Consider the following 15554-nt stretch of genomic DNA (forward strand, 5'->3'; position numbering starts at 1 on the left):
AAAATTTATTATAGTTATATTTCCTCTGAGAAAGACATCAGTCATAGCAATTTAGACACTGAAGGAGTAGCTGATTCACCTACTAAAGTGACAATTTATTCTAACACATTCATTGACTTTTCTTCTTTCATAAAAAGTCATAACTGAGGATATGAGATTGAAATATGATTCATGACAAGTAAGGAATTTTATAAGGGCAGAAATTTATAACAACAACATATGTATAGTGGCATTTCAGGCTCATTTTTTCACCTTGCAATCAATTTCGACTTCTTTCCCCAAGACCAAAAGCATTTTTAATTTGATTTAGCTCAATTAGCATACCCATCATATTCATCCTTTTCTTTTGGAGATTTCACTCAACAAGCAAGTCCAATCTCAAATAGTAAAATTAGAGTCTTCTTATGATTAGGATGCATGAGAGCCATCTCTTTCATCGAGATTTTCCCTCCACTTCCTATTGTTATCTGTTGTATTTGTTGTGACATATAAGAGCTTTGTCCACAATCTCCAAAAGATTGTTTGGAAATGAAGCTTTGATGTAGCTATGAAGATTATGGCTATCTTCAAACATTGGGTCTGTTGGTCTCTTTTTGGTTAACATTTCCAAAATAAGAATACCAAAAGAATGCAAATCACCTTGAGTTGATACTTCAGAATTCATTCCATACTCTAAAATACGTTAGACTATGGTTAATGTTTAACAATTCATCATCATGAAACTCAAAATAAAAAAAATAAAGATTTTATAAAAGAAATGTTATTTACAAGAGCTTTAAGCCAAAATAATAAGTCATACCTGGAGGAGCATAGTCAACCGTCCCTTTTATTCTAGATGAGCTTATTTGCATTTGAGGACTACCATTATCAAGGGTGGCAACTAGTCTTGCTAACCTAAAATGCTTCACATGAGCAACCATATCATCATCAAGAAGAATATTGCTAGGCTTTAAGTCACAATGGACAATTAGTTGCTCATATTCATAATGAAGATAATGCAGTGCAGAGACAATGTCGTATATAACATTGAACCTTTGACAAATATCTATTGTTGACCAATAAGCGCATTCTTGATTAGGATGCAACCATTTTTCAAGGCTTCCATTTGGCATGTACTCAAACACTAATGCCTTAAATTCGCGCCACTTGTAATCAATGCTTGAGCAACATGTCAATATTTTTACCAAATTCCGGTGCCTTATGTTTTTCAATGCATTACATTCTGAAATGAAACTCTTTTGTGCTCCCTTCTTTCGAAGGTTCAATACCTTTATTGCAAAAACTGTCTTCTGATTCCAGCTTTCCTTTGCATACAGAGCCATAACTCCTATATCCAATCAAGTTGTTAGTGGAGAAACCTTCAGTTACAATGTGTAGATCTGGATAAGACACCTTTGGGAATTGTTCGACTCTAGGTGGAGATGAAGATGTTTCTTGTTTGTGTCTCGCCTCCAAAAGAATGCAAACAAAAATATCAATAAAAGAGAAAAGGCCACACAAATTACAACAACCATGAGCTTCAAATTGTGTTTTCTTTATGTGTGAGCTTTCTTAGGGCATAGTGGTAAGTGGAGCTCATAAATACCATCACAAAGATTGATATTTCCAATAACTGGTATTGCACTTACATTGCTGAAAACCCCTCCTTTTGGCACCTCACCATCAAACATATTGAAGGAAACATTTAAGTATTGAAGAATAGAATTGATCTGTAGGCTGCTTAGTATTGATCCAGATAGGTTATTTTGAGATATATCTAAATGTGTAAGACCTTTCATCAAAGCTAGCGAAGGAGGCATGGGCCCACTGAAGCAATTCCCTTGTAAGTTAAGATATTCCATAACTTTGAACTCTCCAATGGTTGAAGGAATCACTCCAGAAAGATTATTTTCAGAGATATCCAAAGCACCAAGGTTTTTAAGTGTTCCTACCTCAATAGGCAGAGATCCAGTCAATCAGTTGTGAGATAAGTTTCGTAAAATGGACAAGGAGGAAAGACCAAAAATTTGAAAGAGTATAACTCCATGAAAATTGTTTTCTGAAAGGTGTAGGCTTAGCAAACTTCTCATGTTTCCAATTATGGTAGGAATTTTTCCTTCAAGCATATTCCTTGACATTGACAGCAAAATCAATCCACTAAGGTTTCCTAAGGAAGCTAGTATCTCTCTCCTCAGAGTTCGTTTCCCTCAAGAGCTAACTCGTTTATCTCACGTAAATTCCCAATAGAAGTTGGAATGGAGCTTGAGAATTTATTTTCTTCAAGATCCAAGAATGTTAAAATTGTGTACTTTCCTAAAGTATCAGGAGTAGTACCATATATCTGATTACCACCCAGGTATAGTCCCATGAGTTGGTTAGACAAATTTTGTATGGAGTTGGGTAAAATGCCCCCAAATTTGTTATAGGCCAAACTTAGTCTTTCAAGTTTGGTACAATTTTTCAAAGATGTCATGAAATCAAAGTCACTGTTTGAGTTGCTCCCAATATAATTAAATTCTAAATTTAGAATTTGTAGATCTTTTAGGTCTCCTAGATTGGGAACTTGACCCAAAAAAATGGTTGGAAGAAATATCAAAAGGTTCAAGTGAAGATGCATTTGAGATGGAATTTGGGATTGAATCTGAAATTTGATTCCCATATACGCCAAAATGTTTCAAACTTGCAAGGTTGGAGAACATGGTGTTTGGAAGTTGAGTGCCATTGAGATTGTTTGCTCCCACTGATATTAGAGTGAGAAATGATAGCTTGTAAAGTGAAGAGGGAAGCACACCAGACAAACTATTCTCTAGTACTGCAAAAAGTACCAAATTCTTCAAGTGACTTATCTCTTCTGGTATGCTTTCTTCTAGGCTATTATGGCCTAGTCCAAGATGGGTGAGTGAAGTAAGATTCCATATAGACAATAGGATTTCTCTGGTTAAATTATTGAAAGAAAGCTACAACCTTTAAAGCTTCTCAAGAGCCCCCAACTAATATGGTATTTTACCAGTATGACTATTCGCATCCAAATGCAAGATCCTCAATTCAGTGCATTTCGTCAAGTTCAGTGGAATCTGTCTTGAGAGAAAGAGTGACTTTAGCCTGAATAAATGTTCCAATCCTGATGGGATTTCTCCATGGAAACTATTCTCTATAAGAGAGAGATTTCTCAAGAAAGAGAGATTGCAAATGTGAGGCGATATGATCCTACCTAGATGATAACGTCCTAAATTCAACTCACTAACTCGCTGATGCTTGTGGCCGCATGTGATTCCAGTCCAACTGCAGAAGTGGTTCGAACTATTCCAAGAGCTCAAGATTTCATGAGGGTCATTAGTTATTGATTCTTTAAACTTCGGCAATGCCAAATAATCAGTCTCATTTGACGCAGCTCTGACATGCTGGAAGCAAAGCAGGTTTATGCAGAAGATGATGATAAGGATTAATGGTTGAAGGTAGTATTTGGAAAGAAATGAAAATGAACTAATGGGGTCAAAAGCCATGGTTATGTTGAAGAGCGTAAATGGTTTTGTGGTTCATATATCGGAATTGTGCTGCTTTTAATTTATAGGAGCTTTAGTTTGTTCTTAATTAGCCTTCGTTTTGCCATTTTCATTGACTTCATTGGATTGGGTGCTTTGTGTCAACTTCATTTTGTTGATTCACAGGAAAGGGACGCTTGAAGACCAAAGACATGTATAATGATGTTGATGTATGATATGGGTACATCGATCCGTCTCTATTTCTCGACAGTATAATAAACAAACAAATAAATACTAATTAAATAACAATAAAAAGTGAAACTGGGGGATATTAAGCCCCATTTGAAAATTTAATTAGGGCATGGTCCTTAGGCTAGGAAAAGTTGAGGTCATGAGATTTTTTGGGGAAAATAAGTAACCATATCAAATGACCATTTTACTCTTTGTGCAAATCCTTTTTCTCTATTTTCAAATTAACCCCCTTCGTGCAATCCGTCTTTTCTATGTATAACCTACTATCCTATATGCAAATTACATTTGTGCAATGTACCTTTCTTTATATGCAATCTGTCTTCCTTATGTGCAACTAATTCTCTTGCAACTTATGTCCCATTGTGCAACCCATCTTTTTATCTTTTCTATGTGCAAACTGTTATTCTTTGTATAACCCATTTTCCTTCTATGTAACTTATCTTCTCTTACATGCAATCTATACTCCTATACGCAACTTACTTCCTTATATGCAAATTATGTTCTATGCAACTTGTCTTCTTTTATGTGTAATTTGTCTTCTCTATGTGCCAACTAGTTCCCTTCATGTGGCTCATCTTTTGTTTGAGCAACCTATCTTTCCTCTTATGTCATTCATCTGCTTTGTGTGCAAACCAATCTTCTCTGTGCAATCTGTCACACCTCTCTTTATAATCTATTATATGTCAATTGAAACTAATATAAGTCGTTTCGTAATGTTTTCGGATGAAAAATTTTGAATTTCAGGATTTCACTGTTCATCCTGTCTATATAATATTCATCCGAAAATGGGCCAATTTTGAAAATTCATAACTAAATCTAGAAAAATAAAAACAAAGTGGTTCCAATTTTTACACAAAGCTGATAACCTCTCAAAATTCCTACTAAATTAAGCTGATTTAACATTCTTTTATTGGGTTTATAAGTCAATTTTGCAGGAAACAAAGCCTGAGGAGAGTAAAGAATGGAGGAGGAGCTGAAAAGAAGCATCCGCCGCGGCCTATGGAAGAATCCGCCGCGGCCTATGGAAGAATCCGCCGCGGCGGATCACACAGAGAGGGAAAGCTGAGCCTCTGTGAAATCCGCCGCAGCGCCCTGATGCAGCCGCCGCGGCGCCCTAGCTATATCAGGAAGCAACCCGTTCGGTGAAATCCGCCGCGGCCTATTATCACGTGCGCCGCGGCCCCTGATTGACAATCCATTCTGTAATAGGCGCCGCGGCGCCTGAAGCAATCCGCCGCGGCGCCTGGCCCCTCGCAGCTGTGCGTTTTACTTCCTAACTTAAAAAATTAGGGCTTTTAGAGTGAGAGAAGGGTTTTTTTCATGGGGAGTTCGACTTTTGGAGCAATCGGGGAGGCTGGCTCTGCTAGGGTTTGGAGTTTTGAAGGCTTGGAACTTTTGGGCTTGAAGCTAGAAGAGATTCAAAGCTTGTATCTTAAATTTTCTGGGTTTCCTTCTTCTCCCTTCTTGTTTCTACTATGACTACTAGATATTCCTATAGTTGTAGTTCTTTACTTGCCATGTATAGCTAAATCCGTTTTTCTAGGGTTATTTTGATCTATTGTATGGATTGAGATTTGGGTTTTACTATCTCTTTAGTGTTAATGATAATATTCAGTTGTTTTTACTTTGAGCTTAATGCTTCCTTTTGTCTGGCCATCATTTGGATTGATTGATTGATTAGTTTAACTTGAGAAAGTTAAACTAATTCATGAACTTTGGTAAAAACATGCTAGTCCAGAAATTTATGTGAGTGAATAGATGGTTTGTTGATTGATCAGAGATGTATCTATTGACCTAGCATAGACTAAATGGGTTTTGGTTTTTAAAGAGAAAACTTTCAAACAAATGCAAGAGATTGCTGTGTTTTATTGTGTTTGCAACATTTGGTTTTGACTTGAGAAAGCTTAATCAATTCTATAAACCCAGGCTAACTGAATTTATTGTGAAACACTATTTGAGAAGAATTAATCCAGTTTCATGAAGTACTTTAGTGAAGAATAACCCTAGTCTATTAATTGTTTCAAGGTCGATTCGATTTTATACTGCTTTAAACCATTGTTTTCTTAACTTTCATTTCACAAACTCTTTTACAACAATTATTTCACTTAACCTAATCAAATACACAATTATGATTTTTCAACTCATCTAGCCTTAGTCTCTGAGGGAACGATATTTTTATATTACTTGCGACCCGTCCACTTGCGGTCAAGTTATTTGGTGAACAAGTTTTTGGCGCCGTTGCCGGGGACTAATGGCTAGAGTTTTTGAGGTTGATTGTCCTTATTGTGTGCTTGGTTACGCTTAAGTTCCATTTAGCATTTGTAGTAATTATAGGTAGTAGCAGTAGTTTATTTTATTCATTTCTCTTGATAAGTTTGATACTTTTGTTTTTGATTTGAATGTGCAGGTAACCCCTGACGCATGCAAGGAAGACTGGAAGTTATTGTGGAAGAAGTTACTGAAGAAATATCCAGGTCGGGAGAAACTGAAAACACACCGGAGATTCAACAACAACCTCAGTTACTTCCGCCGCCGCCACCACCACCACCTGAATCAGAATCAGAAGAAAACATGGCGGAGGAAGATGAGAACGATGTGTACACCCTGGATGACTATTTGGATAAAGAAGGGCAGACTTTTCACTCAAGTATCCGGTTACCGGACATTCAAGCCAGGAATTTTGAAATCAAGCCTGTTATGATTCAACTACTGGGGATGATGGGTACTTTTGAAGGAAATTTTAAGGATGATCCGAATGAGCATTTGACCAAGTTCATAGAGGTTTGTGAGAACTTCAAACAAACTGGGGTTACTAAAGATGCACTGAGATTGAGATTGTTTCCCATGTCATTATCTCACAAGGCGAAAACATGGTTGAATTCTTTACCTGAACACTCCATTAAGACTTGGGATGAGCTTGTATCTAAGTTCAAGGCCAGATTTATTCCAAGGGGCAAACGTGCTACATTAAGGGGTGAGTTGCTTTCTTTCGAGCAGCATCCGGATGAGCTATTTTATGAGGCTTGGGAAAGATTTAAGGATATGTGGAGAAATTGTCCAAATCATGAGCAGAAGAAATATGTTCTAATGGAAGCTTTCTGGAATGGATTGAATGATCAGACAGTGACAATGCTGAATACCGCTTCAAACGGAGGAATCGGAAAGATGAAGGTAAATGAGCTATATGAACTGTATGAAGAGGTGGCATCTAGCACTATGCAACAATATAACAAAAGAAGGCAAAGTTCTGGGAGACATAAGGAGCCTAGTTCTTCATCATCAAGGGACATTGCATCGCAACTTGAAGCAATATCTAAAAGATTTGACAATCTGGAATTGCAGATTAAGAAAGGAAATGCTGCAGGAGTTCATGCACTTCAGGCTCCGGGATACACTTGTGACCATTGTAATGAGGAACACCATTCTGATCAATGCCCATACACCTTGGAGACAGTCAATTATATGAATAATGCACAAAGAAGACCACAAGGGAACCCTTATTCTCAAACTTACAACCCAAATTTGAGAAATCATCCAAATTTCTCTTGGCGAAATGGGCCAAGTCTGAATCCCCCACAAATATTACCATCCGGTGCTAAACAAATGGGGCCTCCTGGTTTTCATGGTCAACCACAGCAAAATCAATTGCAACAGCAGCATCCTCAAAAGGAAGATTCCAAAATTGAGAAGATGTTTGCTCAATTATTGGCCAATCAAGAATCTGCAAGGGCTGAAAACAAGGCAACATTTTCTCTCCATGAAACTGCCATCAAGAATCTTGAGGTGCAAATGGGTCAACTGGCTTCACAAATGAATGTACTCACAAGAAGCAGCTTACCAAGTGATACCATTCCCAATCCAAAAAGGGATGGTAATGAAGAGTGCAAAGCGATCAATTTGAGAAGTGGAAAGCAGTTACCTGACATTCAGAGGCCTAGTCAGACCGGCAAGGACACCATTAACAGTAAGGCGACTGATCTTGATACAAATGAGCTTGCAGAAGAAGGTGGTATAGTAGAAGAGGAAGAAACCAAGAAAAGGAAACAAACAGAAGAAAATCTCACTGATGTGGTTCGAGGAAAGAACGTAGAGGGTGAAACAGTTGATGATAAAAAGAGGAAGACAACTCCCCCTCTTGCTACACAGATGCCGCCGCTTCCATTTCCTCAAAGGTTCAAGAAGAAAGATGAAGATGTCCAGTTCAAGAAATTTGTGGACATGTTTAAGCAATTACACATCAACATCCCGTTTGCTGAAGCATTAGAGCAGATGCCTAAGTATGCTAAGTTTCTTAAGGATGTTCTCTCCAAAAAGAAGAGATTTGGTGAATTTGAAACGGTGGCTCTGACTGAAGATTGTAGTGCTATCTTGCAGCGAAAACTCCCACCCAAACTGAGAGATCCAGGCAGCTTTTATATTCCTTGTAACATAGGCAAACACTTCAATGGAAAAGCCCTATGTGATTTGGGAGCAAGTGTTAACTTGATGCCTCTAGCTGTATTCAATCGATTAAACTTGGGTGATGCAAGGCCAACAACAGTTACATTGCTCTTTGCTGACAGAAGTATCTCATATCCAAAAGGGATTGTAGAAGATGTCTTGGTGAAGGTAGACAAATTCATATTCCAGCTGATTTCATTGTGTTAGACTGTGAGGTAGATTGGAATATCCCCATTATTTTGGGACGACCATTTTTAGCTACTGCAAGAACCCTCATTGACGTAGAAAAGGGTGAGATCACCATGCGAGTAAATGATGAGAAGGTGATATTCAACATGAATCAAGCCTTGAAGTTTCCAGATGATTCTGCTCACTGTAATTGTATTGATGTGATTGATTCCACGGTGCAAGAGGAGCTGATTAACTCTTTGACCAAAGACCCATTAGAAGCAGTGTTGATTGGAGAAACAAGTAGTATTGATGGCAAGGTTGAAGCTTATGCAGAAATGATGAGTATTGAAGCGTTTCCGTATCGAAAAGCTAAGACTTTTGAGCCTCTAGATGTGACTAGTGCCTTGAGCTCTCCTCTAAAGCCTTCTGTGGATGAACCGCCGGTGTTGGAGTTGAAGACTTTACCATCGCATCTCAAGTATGCCTACTTGGGTAATTCTACCACTTTACCTGTGATTGTTTCTTCTAAGTTGTCCACGTTGCAAGAAGAGAAACTGTTAAGGGTCTTGAGACACCACAAGAAAGCTATTGGGTGGTCCATAGCTGACATCAAAGGGATCAGCCCTTCTATTTGTATGCACAAGATTTTATTAGAGGATGGTCACAAACCTTCTATTGAGCATCAAAGAAGATTAAACCCGGTTATGAAAGAGGTAGTCAAGAAAGAGATCCTTAAATGGCTTTCTGCTGGAATAGTCTACCCTATTTCTGATAGTTCATGGGTGAGCCCAGTTCAATGCGTCCCTAAAAAAGGCGGTATAACTGTAGTGGCTAACACCCAAAATGAGCTAGTTCCAACTCGTACTGTGACTGGGTGGAGAATTTGCATGGATTATCGAAAGTTAAATACAGCAACCAGAAAAGACCATTTCCCGCTGCCATTTATTGATCAGATGTTGGATAAACTTGCTGGGCAAGAATTCTTTTGTTTCTTGGATGGGTATTCAGGATACAACCAAATTGTAATAGCCCCAGAAGATCAAGAGAAAACAACCTTTACTTGTCCATATGGCACATTTGCTTTCAAAAGAATGCCATTTGGTCTTTGCAATGCTCCAGCAACATTTCAAAGATGCATGATGGCCATCTTTGCTGACATGATTGAGAAAACAATTGAAGTGTTCATGGATGACTTCTCTGTTTTTGGAGATTCTTTTGATTGTTGTTTAGATAATTTGGCGGCTGTTTTGCAAAGATGTGAAGAAACTAATTTGGTTCTGAATTGGGAAAAATGTCACTTCATGGTGCAAGAGGGCATTGTCCTTGGTCATCGAGTATCCAAATAAGGCCTAGAAGTTGACAAGGCAAAGATATCAGTTATTGAGCAATTGCCTCCACCAACAAGTGTTAAGGGTATTAGAAGTTTCTTGGGTCATGCGGGATTCTACCGTCGGTTCATTAAAGATTTTTCTAAAATCACTAAGCCCTTGTGCAATTTGTTGGAGAAAGATAGGGAGTTCAAGTTTGATGACACTTGTATGAACTCTTTTGAGGAATTAAAGAAGAAGCTCACCTCAGCACCCATTTTAGTGGCACCTAATTGGGAGCTACCCTTCATTATTATGGCAGATGCTAGTGATTTTGCCGTTGGAGCAGTTCTAGGACAAAAAGTAGATAAGGTCTTCCATCCCATCTACTATGCTAGTAAAACGTTGGATGATGCCCAACTTAACTACACTACTACTGAGAAAGAATTGCTTGCAGTGGTGTTTGCTTGTGAGAAATTCCGGTCTTATATTGTGGGCACCAAAGTGACTATCTATACGGACCACTCTGCCCTAAAGTATCTGTTTACCAAGAAAGATTCCAAGGCACGCCTAATTCGATGGGTCCTTTTGCTTCAAGAATTTGATTTGGAAATTGTTGACAGGAAAGGCACTGAGAACCAAGTGGCCGATCATCTATCTCGATTAAGTAGTGAAGCTCAACATGATCATTGTCAAGAGATCAATGCAGCTTTTCCTGATGAATGCTTGTTCTTTGTAGATAACTCAACCACTCCATGGTATGCAGATCTGGTTAATTATCTGGTTTGTGGAACTCTGCCACTAGACCTTAACTCCCATCAAAAGAGAAAATTTCTTCACGATGCAAAGTTGTACTTCTGGGAAGAACCTTATTTGTTCAAAAGATGTGCCGATCAGATGATAAGAAGATGTGTTCCGGAGGTTGAGCAGCAAGATATTCTAGAGTGTTGCCACTCTTCAGCTTATGGTGGACATTTTAGAGGAGAGAAAACGGCTGCAAAAGTCCTTCAAAGTGGTTTTTATTGGCCTTCACTATTCAAAGATGCATATGCCTTTGTGATTCGATGTGATCGATGTCAACGAGTGGGAAACATATCAAGAAGGAATGAAATGCCTCTGAATAATATTCTGGAAGTTGAACTCTTTGATGTATGGGGAATTGACTTCATGGGCCCGTTTCCAAAGTCTCTAAATCAAGAGTACATTCTGGTTGCTGTGGATTATGTCTCAAAATGGGTTGAAGCTACTGCATGTGTATCTAGTGATGCTAAAACGGTGATCAGATTCTTAAAGAAAAACATCTTCACGAGATTTGGAGCACCTCGGGCTATTATTAGTGATGGTGGTTCTCACTTTTGCAATCATCAATTTCAAGCTCTGATGAAGAAATATGGTGTAAAGCACAGGGTAACTTTGGCTTATCACCCTCAGTCAAATGGCCAAGCAGAAATATCCAACCGAGAGATCAAAAGCATTCTTGAGAAGGTAGTAGGTGCAACAAGAAAAGATTGGTCATTAAAATTAGATGATGCTCTTTGGGCCTACAGGACAGCATATAAAACTCCGATTGGGATGTCTCCCTATCGGTTGGTGTTTGGAAAAGCATGTCATCTGCCTGTAGAATTGGAACATGGAGCGTATTGGGCCATAAAAAAGCTCAACTTTGACTTTCAAGCTGTTGGTGCAAAAAGGCTCCTACAACTGAATGAGTTAGAGGAATTTCGCCTTAATGCCTATGAAAGTGCAAGGCTCTATAAGGAACGAACCAAGAAGTATCATGATCAGAAAATTATCCCTAAAGTCTTTGAAGCGGGGCAAAAGGTGTTACTTCATAATTCCAAATTGAGACTATTTCCGGGCAAACTCAAATCACGTTGGTCAGGGCCATTCACTGTGGTACAAGCTGCTAACCATGGTGCAGTGGAGCTGGAAAATGAAAAAGGTGAAAGATTTCATGCAAATGGCCAACGTTTGAAGCATTATTGGGGTGGAAAGGTGGATCGTCAAGTTTCCACGATCTACTTTGCTGAACAATCATAACAAAGCTGAAGAGTCAGGCTGAAGACTATAAACCAAGCGCTACTTGGGAGGCAACCCAAGCTCTAAACTTGCCTTTGATGTGTTTCTTTTATTTCAGTTGTGTTTTAGTAGATTTATGTTTGATCTTTGTTTTGTAGGTCTCTTGGTTTATTCCTCAAACTTTGGAGCTCAGCAGGAGTGGTTGTTTTCTAATTAGCGTAACCAGGGAAGTGCACCTAACTTCAATCTCTAGCAGTGGCATTGACTTTGACTGGTTTAGATTTGTGTTAAATTGAGACTTGTGGGTTGTGCTTTTATGTGGTTGTTGGTCTTGTGTTTGTTTTTATGCTTATGCTTGTGTTTAGTCTAGTGTTATTATGTGCAGGGTGCTTGATTGTGGTAGGTCCGGTTTGTGTTTGTTAATTTTTTCTTTCTTTGTATGCTTTCTCTGTGTGAGGCGCCGCGGCGTGTTTGAAGATAAGCCGCGGCGCCTAGTCTTCTTCTGAGTGCCTGTTCTGTGTTAGGCGCCGCGGCGCCTTAGTCCTAGGGTGAATGTTTGTCTCGGTAAAAACCGCCGCGGCTCCCTGATTCATCCGCCGCGGCGCCCGCCTTTGCCCAGATTCAACCATTCTGTGAATGGCGCCGCGGCTCCTGTCATAATCAGCCGCGGCGCCTGATCGCATTTCCAGATTTGTGTTCCCCGTTTTAGCCTTGCTCATTTGTCTCAATACCCACTTTACCCAGATGTATCTGACCGGTTTTTAGGGTAAGTTCATTGATTTAATGTTAAAAACCTAACCCTTTAGTCTTTTCACTCCCATTCTCAAGAAAAGACATGATACCGGAGGCCAGGATTTGGTTGCATATTGTTACAAGAAACATTATGCCAACCACGCATCTCAGTGAAGCCCCAAGGAATCTGGCACTCCTGATTTATCTACTTATGATCAAGGCAACAGTAGATATACCAAAATTGATCTTTGATGCTATCTGGGATGCCTGCAGAGCCCACAATACAAACCTCGTCATGCCTCACCTTATCTCAGATTTGCTATCGAAAGCAGGGGTAGAATGGAAAGACAAAGACCGCAAGTTCAAGCCTGTGTCACCATTCAACTACTCTAACCTGGTGCCTGAACGAGAACAACAACGGATCACTGAAGCCCTGTTTGCTGAACAATTCCCTGATGAGTATAGGAGGCAACAGGAAGCTCAAGCCAGTGCCAGTGTTGACCCTACCACTAGAAGCTTGGATCTCCTTCATGAGAAGTTGGACAGAGAGATACGTCACAGGAGACGTAGACAAAGACGCATGGAGGAGTTATTAGTCCAGATTGCAAGGAACTTGGCCATTGATGCGCCGGATGTGGAGGATTCAAGCACTGAGGCAGAGTCACCGGAAGAGGAGCAAGAAGCTGGAACTTTTGGTGCTGGTATTGGCTCGGGAGATGATATGGCTGTTGATCCATATGAAGAGGGTGCTGAGGATCAGGGGGATGAGCATTCTGAAGAGGAGGAGGACTAGCTGGGGCCATTTCTGCTGCTGTTGTTGCTTGCTTTGCTGTTTTTATTATTTTTGTGTGTTATTTGCTTCTATGATTCTGGCAAGGCTACTGATGGCCTATTGAATTGATTCTGACTGTTGACCAATATCTAGCATTGCTGAATTTCACAGCATTAACTATTGCGAAATGATTGAACATGTGAATGGTTAACAGATCTTTTGACTGATTAATTTGTGGATGTCTTTAGTATTTAATGATTTCATAATGCTTATCTGATGATGATACTATTGATAGTTGTGCATACTGATATACTTGTACAGGAAGCAAAGCGAAATTTTGACCTTTCATGCAGCGAATTTATTTATTTATTTATTTTTTTCAATTCTGCCTGCATGCCCTGATCCTTACTTCCCATTGTTGACAGTGAGGACACAGTCAATTTTAAGTTTGGGGGTGAGGATTGAAATTTTTGGATAATAGGACAAAAGTTTTGTGGATAACAGAATTATATTTGAAAATTTTGTGGATAACAGGGTTATATTTGAAAATTTTTGAAAGGTCATTTTGTTGAGAAAATTTTGAAACAGCTGAAACAGTAGAAATTTTGTCAGCTTAAATTTTTGCTCGGTTGATTTTATGAAATATAAGCTGAAGTGGCAAGTGGTAGTTGAGGTTGTATGAATGGTCCAATGATTGAACAAAATGCTTGGTTACTATGCTTGATAGGAAGTTTTGAATTGTTTTTCGAGACTTGATTTGTGAGGTTGAAACCTATGTTTCTTTAATTTTGGAGAAGCTAATGCACTAAAAGGGTCAAGACATTTCAAGGGGTTATGTTGAGGTCGAGTGGATAAGTTAGCCTATATACTCTTGTTTCAACTGAATTGTTTCATAACCTTCTTATGATTTCTCAAAGTTTATAGTTTGTTCTATATGAATTTGAAAAAGGATTAGGGTAGTTCTTAAATGCGTTTGAGCCTTTCAAGCTGACCTTATAGGTTTTATCCTTTGAACCCATGCTTTGAGCTTTAAAAAAAAATATATATATATATATATGTATCAGCTTTGTTTCAAACCCTAACCTCTTCCTAACCCAACACCAATTAAGAAAAACCATGAAATCCCTAGCTTTGAGATAAATGGAAGTTGAAAGGATAAGGGGTTTGATGAAATGTGGAGATTTTGAAAGGTTGAAAAGGGTAGTCAAGTATCCTGACAAGTTAAAGTGTCAGGTGCTAAGTTGTTTTTTCAAAAAAAAAAAAACAAAAAAAACAAAAAAAAAAAAACAAAAAAAAACAAAAAAAAAAAACAAAAAAAAACAAAAAAAAAAACAAAAAAAATATTTGTATATTTATCTATATACAAATAATTGTGGTACAAGTTTGGGAGAATGAAAGTGGTTGAATTAAGTTCTGATTGTTGGATATCTATTTATCTCAAAGTATTTGTATGATCTACTTTCCCCTTTCTTTCTTAAACCATTACCTCTTGGCCACGTTATAAGCCGAAAAGTCCCTTTGATTTCAAATGTATATGGGGTGAGTTGTAAACAGAGAGAGAGAAGAAGTTAGGATTATGAAAGGATACGGTTGAAGGTTAGTATGTTGGCTAAAGTCTCTCATTCCACTGAAACAGTATCTTAAGAGATGCTCATTGACTCTATACACACACTCACACTCCGAAATCATTGAAAGATTGTTTTAAGTTCATGAAACTTGTTTCTTTGGGTGATTCAATAATTTCCTATCCTGTATATTGTCTTGAGCATTTAATGAGGATACAACTGTTCATACAATCTTTAATGTGCAATTTTGTCACTTAGTCGCTGGTTTGTTGTTTTACTCGAGGACGAGCAAAAGTGTAAGTTTGGGGGTGTGATAACCTCTCAAAATTCCTACTAAATTAAGCTGATTTAACATTCTTTTATTGGGTTTATAAGTCAATTTTGCAGGAAACAAAGCCTGAGGAGAGTAAAGAATGGAGGAGGAGCTGAAAAGAAGCATCCGCCGCGGCGGATCACACAGAGAGGGAAAGCTGAGCCTCTGTGAAATCCGCCGCAGCGCCCTGATGCAGCCGCCGCGGCGCCCTAGCTATATCAGGAAGCAACCCGTTCGGTGAAATCCGCCGCGGCCTATTATCACGTGCGCCGCGGCCCCTGATTGACAATCCATTCTGTAATAGGCGCCGCGGCGCCTGAAGCAATCCGCCGCGGCGCCTGGCCCCTCGCAGCTGTGCGTTTTACTTCCTAACTTAAAAAATTAGGGCTTTTAGAGTGAGAGAAGGGTTTTTTTCATGGGGAGTTCGACTTTTGGAGCAATCGGGGAGGCTGGCTCTGCTAGGGTTTGGAGTTTTGAAGGCTTGGAACTTTTGGGCCTGAAGTTAGAAGAGATTCAAAGCTT

General features: G+C 39.0%; 2 pseudogenes; one reads left to right on the forward strand and one right to left on the reverse strand.

The window, feature by feature from the left end:
* Window positions 1-463: 463 nt before the first annotated feature.
* Window positions 464-3482, reverse strand: LOC114746860 (probable LRR receptor-like serine/threonine-protein kinase At3g47570; annotated as a pseudogene).
* A 2652-nt stretch (window positions 3483-6134) lies between these two features.
* On the forward strand, window positions 6135-11671 carry LOC114746861 (uncharacterized; annotated as a pseudogene).
* The last annotated feature ends 3883 nt before the right edge of the window (window positions 11672-15554 follow it).

Source organism: Neltuma alba, unplaced genomic scaffold (genome assembly GCF_004799145.2).
Source record: "Neltuma alba isolate B1F8T4 unplaced genomic scaffold, ASM479914v2 tig00005120_pilon, whole genome shotgun sequence".
NCBI lineage: Eukaryota > Viridiplantae > Streptophyta > Magnoliopsida > Fabales > Fabaceae > Neltuma > Neltuma alba.